The sequence below is a fragment of the Aptenodytes forsteri genome, unplaced genomic scaffold (genome assembly GCF_000699145.1).
Source record: "Aptenodytes forsteri isolate BGI_AS27 unplaced genomic scaffold, ASM69914v1 Scaffold325, whole genome shotgun sequence".
Lineage (NCBI taxonomy): Eukaryota > Metazoa > Chordata > Aves > Sphenisciformes > Spheniscidae > Aptenodytes > Aptenodytes forsteri.
The window spans coordinates 1,868,789-1,877,856 of NW_008795575.1; the positions used below are offsets into that span (position 1 = coordinate 1,868,789).

The 9,068-nt window shown below is 56.0% G+C and overlaps 1 protein-coding gene across 1 annotated transcript in view; it reads right to left on the reverse strand.

Annotated features, from left to right (window-relative positions):
* The window catches only part of ASTN2 (astrotactin 2), a 315,832-nt gene that overhangs the window by 135,774 nt on the left and 170,990 nt on the right, over nucleotides 1-9,068 (reverse strand). The window lies entirely within an intron of this gene.

Below are 9,068 nucleotides of genomic sequence, written 5' to 3' on the forward strand. Positions count from 1 at the left end.
GAATGACTGGCTCTCCAAAAGGAGGAAAAGGTACATTTATAGACAGACACCAAAAAAAAAAAAAGCCGGCGCGTGCAGCTCACAGTGTGATTTTACCACACATGCGGGCTCTTTTCTAACCTTGGCAGGTATAACATTGTATAACAGGCCCCTAATGAATTGTTTCTAGAACAACGATACCAGGGAAATTATTTGAAATGGTGAACAGACAGGTCTCTGAGAGACGAGCCTCCCATGGCAAGCAAAACGACTCGCGCCTGCGCAAAGGAAACGGGAGGGGGATTTTTAAATATTGATCTTAGAGCCAAAATATAGGCCAGGAGACTCTGCGTCCTCCGGGTGCGGAGACAAAAGGGCAGCTGAGCAGAAAAAAGGGAGGTTCCTGCAAAATCAGGTCAGCCCCAGGAGCTGGGGGGAGGCTCAGCTCAGGCTGGCACCGCCTGCCCCAGCTGCATTTTTCTGAATAGATTTTCCTTTAAACAGCTGCTGGGTTCACCCCCCTTCCCCGGTTTTACCCCCCACAGCTCGTCCCTGGGAAGGGTGCTCTGTCATCCCATGATCAACTCGCAAGTGGAGACACTTTGGCCACATCCAAGGGTCCTGCTGCGGCGAGACGCCGGGCTGGTGGAGCACCTCCCCGGGGCCCTCCTGCTGCTCCAGCGTCAGGATACAGCCACTACAACCTCTACCCGTGGCAAGCAGGAGGCCGTAGCCCCGTGCAACCAGCCTGGGGATGCTCCCGGCCCCGAGGCAGGCAAGGAGCTGTGGATGAGCAGCTGCAGGTGGGGACACACGAGTGGGGCCTTGCACGGCTGTGCAGGCAGCCCTGCCACCAGGCAGCAGCCTGCCTTCACGCTGCACCCCCACCTCAGAGCCACTGGCACCTGATTGCATCTCAGGAGCTTCACTTTAGGCACTGCCGGAGAAAAAGTGGTTTATTTGTCTGAGGGGAAAAGCCTCTCGCTCACACATGTGCTCACAAATCTCCTATTGATCACACCAGGCGTGGGATTCCCGTGGCGGAGCGGTGCTTTGCTGTTCTGAGCCCTTTGCTGTCTTAGCGATGCAAATGGGGAACTGCAATTACCGCCGGAGCCGGGAGCTATGTGTGTGGGTGGTGGGAAGCAGGGGCTGCAAAATTAGGCAAGCCAGTAGGGAGCATAGGAAGCAGCGTGTCGGTGTCTCTGCTGCTCTGCCTCAGCAGAAAAGGGAGAAAAGCATCAGCACTACCAAATCCCAAAGCCCTGGAGAGGCGTGATGCCGCAGCGAGAAAGCGGGATGCAGCTGTGCTGAGCCCTCCTGCCACCCCTGAAGGGTCGGCCCTGCACCCGAGGGTAGTGCAAGGGCCAGGCAGGTCATGCCAGAAGCCTGTCCAGCCCCGCATCCCACCTCCAAAAGGACCAGAAGGGACAATGACACTGGCTGGTGGCACCTTCCCAAGTGCCCTCCCACTGCCCCACACAAGGGGACAGACCTGGCAGTGCCAGAAGAGCTCAGCCATGGTGGACAGAAACGCGTGGCATGGCAGAGGCCAGAAGACTGCGTTAACCCTGTGCCCTGCACCCGAGCACGGGGCAGAGGAGATGCCAAGAAGCAGCATCTCCTCCTTCCCCCACACAAACCCACCTGGACCATCTCACTGACACCTGCCCTTGCCACGAGCCTGCAGACCACCCGTCCCTGTTCATGAGCCCGGCTCATCCGGGCGGCAGGACAGCCCCCGGGGGCTGGTGGTCCACGCATGGGCGGCTAAGGAGGGAGAAGCTGGAGGAGACGCACACCGGTGGGAGGGGAACTCGCACGCAGCAGCTGTTGCTCAGAGCTGATGCCTCTATGAAAAGGTATTTACCGAAAAGCCGCGCTCTGCGGTGCCGCTTGCTGTAATGCCATTTGCTTTAACTGTTCCACAGTCGAAAGGCCAAGGAAAAACAAGGGGCAAGTGCGAGTCAAGGCGTGGGTGTACACACCGGCGCGTGCCCACAACGTGCTCCCGTAATGGGAGGGAGCAGCGGTACAAGGCAGGACTTCAGGAGGAGTTCGATGATGCATTTTTGCTACCAAACCCTTCCTGCATCTCCTCCCTCCCTTCCCATCTCCAGCCCCCTGCTCCCTGCCACCCCAAAGCAGGGATGAGCTGAAGCCCCATGGAGGGGAGCACCCGCTGGGCGCAGGGTCCAGGCATGGCGCAGCCCCCCTGCAGAGCCCTGCCAGCCGGCACCGCGTCGAGCCCCCGCTGCTTCTGCGGGTGCAGGAAGGCAAACCGGGAGGGCAGATGATGGGCACACCCAAAACCGCTTGTGCCAGGTGGGTGCTGCCCACGGCGTGCCCGGCCGGTGCCGAGGGCGGTGTGCTGCGGAGCCGCAGCCGGCAGAGGGCTGTAGCTCCTTTTCCACTGCGCCTTATTAATAACCCTGCGGCTCGCAGCGCTGCTCACCGTTGAGGCACAAAAAAGAGTTTCTGCCAGGCTTTTGTGCTCTCTGGAAGCTCCGATCAAAGCCGTCAGGCTCTGTGCGAGGGGCAGGGACACAGACGAGGGGAGGGATGTGACAGCATCCCTGCGCATGTGCCGCCACACGTGCCTCCATCTAGGGCACGGCCAAGCCACCGGCACCCCCACACGGGTTCACAACTGGGGGTCCATGCTCTTTCCAAGAGGCACAGCGGTGCCTTCATGACCTCGCGATTCCTACCAGCCATGGAGCCAGGTTTATTCCGATGGGATCAGGAGTGAGCCCAGCAAACCCGCCTGCTCCCAGCACCTGCTAGCCCCACAACATCCTCCTCTGTCTCTCATTCTGCCCCCCAGCATCTCCCCAACACTCACAGAGCAGATGCCCGATACTCGCAGGAGCAGCGAGCGTGCTGCTCTCTCCAGCACGATGCACACTGAATCCACTCGTCGACTCGCAGCGCTCTCCTGGTGGGGATCTGAACGTCTCTCGGGACATTTTGCAGATACTGAGTCATTATACAAGGAAATGCTGTTTCTCCCTCGCAGCCCCGCTCCCCAGTAGCATCCGACCCAGAGTATGTCCCTGCCTTGGGAGGGAGCTGACTTCCAGATAAATGAGTTTTGATGCTGGGAAAGGTCAAATGGCCAAAGGCTTTACTGAGCTCTCGTACTGGCAGGGTGGGCTGAGGAGGAAAGCAGTCGCCTGGATTAAACTGAGTTCAAAATCCTGGCTTTGATGGACACCGTGTAACTTTGGCCGAGTCATAAAATGCACCCGTTGCCTCGGGTGACACAGATAACAGACAGCAGCTCCCTCCATCTCGGGGTGCTGGTGGGGTAAAGGCAATTAGCGGCTGCTCAGGTATCAGGAGGAGGGCTCAGGCAGCAAGAGCCCGCTGTGCCAGTGTTCTCCTGTCCTTCTGAAACTAGATACATAAACTAGAAATGTTTTCGGGGAATATGACCTTAACTAACACACCCAAGGTCATGCAATACAGCCATGGCGTGGTGCAGCGTAGGGGCTGCATTGCTGTGCTCCACAGTGCTGGTATCATCTCATGCAGCTGATGGGAAGCCTCTAAAAAGGACCGGCATCCCACAGCATCCCTGAGCGACAGGGGGGGGGTTGGAGGAGCAAGAGAGCCCGATGCAGGCACTGGAGAGCAGCTGGAGTGCTGTGGTCCTCCTGGACGGGGCCACGGCTGCCAGGTCCTGGTCCATGGCACGATTCTGCTGAGCCCTGGAGCACCCTTGCCGAGGCGCTGAAAGCCAGGGCCAAGGTCGCAGTGGGATTTTGGCCCACAGTAGTGAAAGATCAGCTGGTGGCTCACATTCACTTCATTTTCCTGTTAGCAACGCCGTTGGGGGAAGGAGCAGCTTCTCCTCATCAGCTCAGCCAGCTGTGGCTTCCTCCCTTCGCACTTCGCTCCCGAAGGACATGGCCTCAAGGCCGGACTCTGCCCGCCCACCCTTTCGGAGACCCTCCTTGCTCCTGTACAACTCCCGCTGCAAATCCAAGCGTCAGCTGGCGTGGGGCTTCCTGCCTCCATCCGCCACTGGCAGCGGATGCACACCCTGCATCGCAGCAACCAGGCAAATACATTCATGAAGGGGTGAAAAAAAAAAAAATATATATATAAAATGACCCCACAAGTGATTAGCTGATGCCCTGAAGCGTGAGATTTAATTACCCTTATCTGAGCCAGCATAGCTACAAATGTTAATCACATTATCATCCAGCATGCTTATGTTCAGCAAAGTGACTATGCGAGGACTGTGCTTTCTGCTATGCAAGTCTGAGAGGACGCCTTCTCTGGCAAGAATGATTTATTAATCTTACTTCTTTCTGTCCTGCAATGGCTTGGGGAGAATGCGATGGATTTGAGGTTATTTAGTGCCAGCTTTTGACCCAACTTTCTCTCGGAGAAGCTTTCCCAGTGGGGTGGCTGCAAGCTCACGAGAGCCCAGCCTGCATCTGACATGGGGACATTCAGAAATAGCTTCTTTTTAGCTTGTCATCACCAAAAAAAAATTGATCTAGAGTCACTGGGAGACAGAAAAAAGGGTGCCCTGTTTCCACAGCCACTTTGGAGAAGGTAAGCAAGCCGTAAATCTCCACCAATGTGTCTCTGTGACCTCAGGCACTGGTGAATTATAAAGGCTTAATGCAAACCCTCTGAAGCAGCAGTTACTTACTCCAAATTTACTGGTCATTAATTTTAGCGAGGCCTCACTCCTGTATAACGAGGCAGGATAAAAAAAGGAGAGATGGGTCAGGTTTTGCCAGGCCCTGGAGCCCCCTTCCAGCTCCCCAACTTTCAGCCCTAACCACCATTCGCAATGATGTGCAGCCGGACCGGGCTGCGGGGAGAGAGAACACCAACCCAGAGCTGCCTGTGCCCCCCAGATCCCCCCGGTGCGGCCACAGCCATCACCCCCATCCTTCCATCAGCCCCGATGCTGCGGATAAGACCTGTCCCCGCGCTGCCCGTCCCTCCCCGCCACGTCCCCAGCGTGCCCCGCCTCAGCGCCAGCAATAAACAGCCTCACAATATTCAATAGCTGCCTTACCCCCTCGGTTCAGGGAGAATTAGCATTTAAATTGAGGTGTTTTGGGGAGGTAAATCACGCCAGCGCTGAGGCCGCAGTGCCTGTGGGCACGCACAGTGCTCCTCCGGGCCGGCGCAATGTGCCTACAAGCATGGTGCTCAGCACTATCCCCTCCACGCGCCCTCAGACCGAGCCCCAAAACCTGCCCCAAAACCCTCCACGGGGCTGGGAGTGACCGGCACCCCCCATCCCGCACCCCCCGCTCCGTCTCTCCCATGGGGCTGGGGCTACGCAGCGGTGAAGTCACCTGCTCTGTAATGGGGAGGTGTTGAAAAGGGCTCAGCCGACGCCAGCAAAACGCCGTGGGCTCTGTCTCAGCGGCTCTTTGATCCCAGCACTGGAATACTAATCATGGCGCCACGCCGGCACGACTGCGGGAGGCCCTCGGTGGCACCACCGGGGCTCCTCTCCCCTCATCGTGCCCAATCTGGGGACACCGAAGTGTGGGAGGGACAGTGAGAGCCACGGGACCGGGCAAAGGGTGGTGGCTGTCACCAGGGACCGTGGCTGGGAGCAGGAGCTGCAAACCCCACTAGTGCCTGTGCCACCGGGCACGTGGTGCTGTGCAGGGACCCCAGCCATGGCACGATGATGGTGACAGCCAGCAAATGACATCTGGACATGGGACTTTAAGATCTGGGACAGCAGTGACAGCTGGACAGAAGGATGTGGGTGGTGGGAGCAGCGCTGCTCCCTGGGAGCCAGCAGAAGCAGGGAAGGGGATTCCTTCCATAAAACAGGAATTCAGCTGATACAAAGCTATTTGTCAACTCTGCTTGACCCTGTTGCAGAACCTGAGCAGAGATTTTTTCGGTTGTTGTTAATTTTAAGTAGAAAATAGATGGAGGAAGATGAATAGTTGCCACCACCGCGCTGCCACCACCTCCGTGCCTCCCGGGGGGGTCCTGTGCCTCCCCGGTGGCTAAAGACAAGTCTCAACAGAGACTGCGACTGCTTACCCATTCTCCGTTAGTGCACCAGAACATCAAACATTTCACAGTAATCCAAAGCATGCCACTGCTGGTGTTTTAGTTCAGCTGTTGAACCAATAACTCGACTCTCCGCACCGCTCGTGCCCGAGCCCGGGTCAGCAGGAGGACCCTTCCTCTGGCTCCGGGAGTCACGTGCCCATGCTCATCAGCATCGTCCTCCACCAACACTGGACCATTCCAACCTGATTTTCCTACAAATCATCTCCAAACATCCCCCAAACGCTAAAGCCCTCCTCCGGTCTGCACAGCCCCTGTGACACCACCGAGCACCCAGGGAAACCCAGCCAGCCGTGCCCACCACCGTGGCAGCACATTCACCATCACAGAGAAAAAGTGCATCCTCTCCTGAAGCCATTTCTAAAGGAAAGACACAGGAATCTGCTTTGAAACGGGGAGATGGAGAAGCCACGAGTAATAGGAGCAGAGATCTCCCTCCTGCACCCTGGTGAGCCCCAAAGCAGGCAGCTGGTGGGGGAACATGCTGCTGGAGGAGGTCCACCACCGGCATGTGGCTCTGGCCAGGAAAAGCAATGCGGCTCAGGTGGAGTGCCTGTGGTCGTGCAAAGGGACACCAAGAGGCTCCCCGGCCTCTCCCACCTGCTGGCTCTCGAGATGCCGGGTCCTGGTGACATCTTCGGTGCTCATTTATCACTTCTTATTATCCTCCCCGCCCCGCTCCCCGCTATACAGCTATTTATTTATTCCAGTAAAGCGTGTCTCCTGTGGGTGAAATCCTGCAGTAGGCTGTGGATCATTCTTCCTCCGGAGTGCCTGTTGGGAACAGGCTGAAACGGAGTGCCGAGTAAAAACAAATTTGGGAAGTTACGGTTCCCACAGCAACGCCTGGCGCCTGTGCAGCACGCAGGCACGCAAAGCTGGATTTATGCCTTAATTACAGAGTTGGGGCTGCGAGAGGAATCCCATGCAAAGCTCTAGTTTTCAGCCCCTTAAACAACTTTGCAAATATACAGATTATTCCCTTTGTGATTGAAATTTCCCATGCTTAACCTAAGCTTAAAGGTGATTTTCTGCAAGAAGTTTTAAGAAAAGTCAAAAATCCCCATTTTTGAGTGAGAGGGCGAGGACGAAAAGCTGACACATCCCCAGCTGGCAAAAGGGAAGGGAGTGACAACCTGTCTCTTGCTTGCCTGTAACTCTGGCACAACTTGCTCCTGGAAGCCCACACCCACAGAGAGCAAATCCCTCGGGAGGCGAATGCATGTGAGCCAGGAGACACGACTTGGTGCAGAGGCTGCCATCATTAACACTTGAACCCGGATAACATCTCCTAGCTGCATCAGGACCAGAGCCCAGAATACCACAGCCCACCGACAGTCCCTTCCCTCTGACAGAGCAGGCTCCAAGCTCTTTGTATTTACTGCCGGAGACCTCCTCGTTTGATGGACTGCTCCCGTCAACGACAAGCGGCAAGGAAGCTGATGAAATACAACGCAGCATATGTCTGACCCAACACTTTCCATCTTTAAGTTGCTATCTCCTTACCACTACCCTGCTCAAGTCACGTCACCTAGGTGCATCACATCACTTAGGTGCATCACATCACTTAGGTGCATCATCACCCAGAACAAGCCCTTCCACGCACGCCTCCCTTACTCCTCTCCTCCTTCTGCAGGGGCAAAGCAAACGAGCAAGTAGCCAAGACCTCTCTCCCTGCGTGGCTCTGCATTAAGCGTTTGGCTGATCTCACCAGTGAGATAGGCAGTGGCTCCACCACTGCCCGCAGCCGGACGGGTTTTGGCCTCAGCAGCCTTGTCCTGAGCCTGCAACCCGGTGGCAGGGCCAGGAGGACACGTCTGAGCCGTGTGTCATCCCTCCTCGACCGGAAGGTCTGGGAAATGCCCAATAGCTGATGCGGCTGATGAGAAATCTGCCCGTTTGCAAAGGGCTGGCGCTGCTTAGTGTCTGCCAGGAGGATCCATGTCTTGCTCCATGTATCTGCTCTTCAAGGTGTCTCCCTCCATCAGCTTCGCCATCGCTGACAGCAGAAGGGTCTGACCTTGCTGGCTTCCATAAGCCCAGCAACTTTCAGCTTTTTAACAATTTGGATGGGGAAGTGCTGTGAAGACAGACAGACCTCCTGGAGCAGCTCACAAAGCTTCTGCCCACTGGGCTGTAGCCACTGCCAGATGATCTGGGGACAGTTACTCTACGGGGATGGTTTTTCTACGCCTGAGCAACCTGGAGCCAGGCTGGACGCCTCCTCTGAATGACTATTTCAGTGGCGAGCTGAGCCAAGGCTGCAGGTCCTCTTGCACGGGTTGTTTGGGTGCTGTTTGCAATCACTTCCCCAGCGTTGCTCAAGCAGCTCCGTGCCTGGCGCTTTCATTAGCATTATTTGTAACGAGGCAACAAATAACACAACTCCCACTGACTTCAGAGGAGCCAGGACCGCACGCTGGGACTTCCCAAGGAACCGGCGCGAGGCTGGTGCCTGACTTGCATCCAGTTCCTAGGGGATTTAGGCGTGGTGACCTGAAGCTGTTGGCCTCTCCGCACACCAGCAGCCCCTTGCACCAGCAGCTCTTCCAGGGAAACCCCCACCCCAGCTGCAACGCCCTGGGAAGCACAAGCACTGCCTTTTAAATAATATTTGCCTTTCCAATGTAAAGGCAGACCCAGCTCTCTGCTCAGCACACACATCCATTCTCTTTTAACAATTTGGGATCTTAAGCATTTTTTTTTTCCCTCTCCTAAGCTTCATCATTAACCTTTAAGATGGAGATAAGGCGTAAGAGTTTGGATCAGGAGGGACCCTGGAAACGAGCCAGAAGCAGTGTTAATACTGGGCTGCACATCATATCTCTTTGGTTCTTCTTCCCCCCCAGGGTGATTCGGACTGCTCTTGACTACCACCATGGTATTACAAACTCTAATGAGGTTTGGAAAATAAGAAACCTACTGCGGCGTGGGAGAAACTAATAGAAATTGTTTTGTCTTCTCTCTATTAGTCATTAGAAGCAGAGGAAAAACAGCCACAGGCAGTGGCAGGGGGT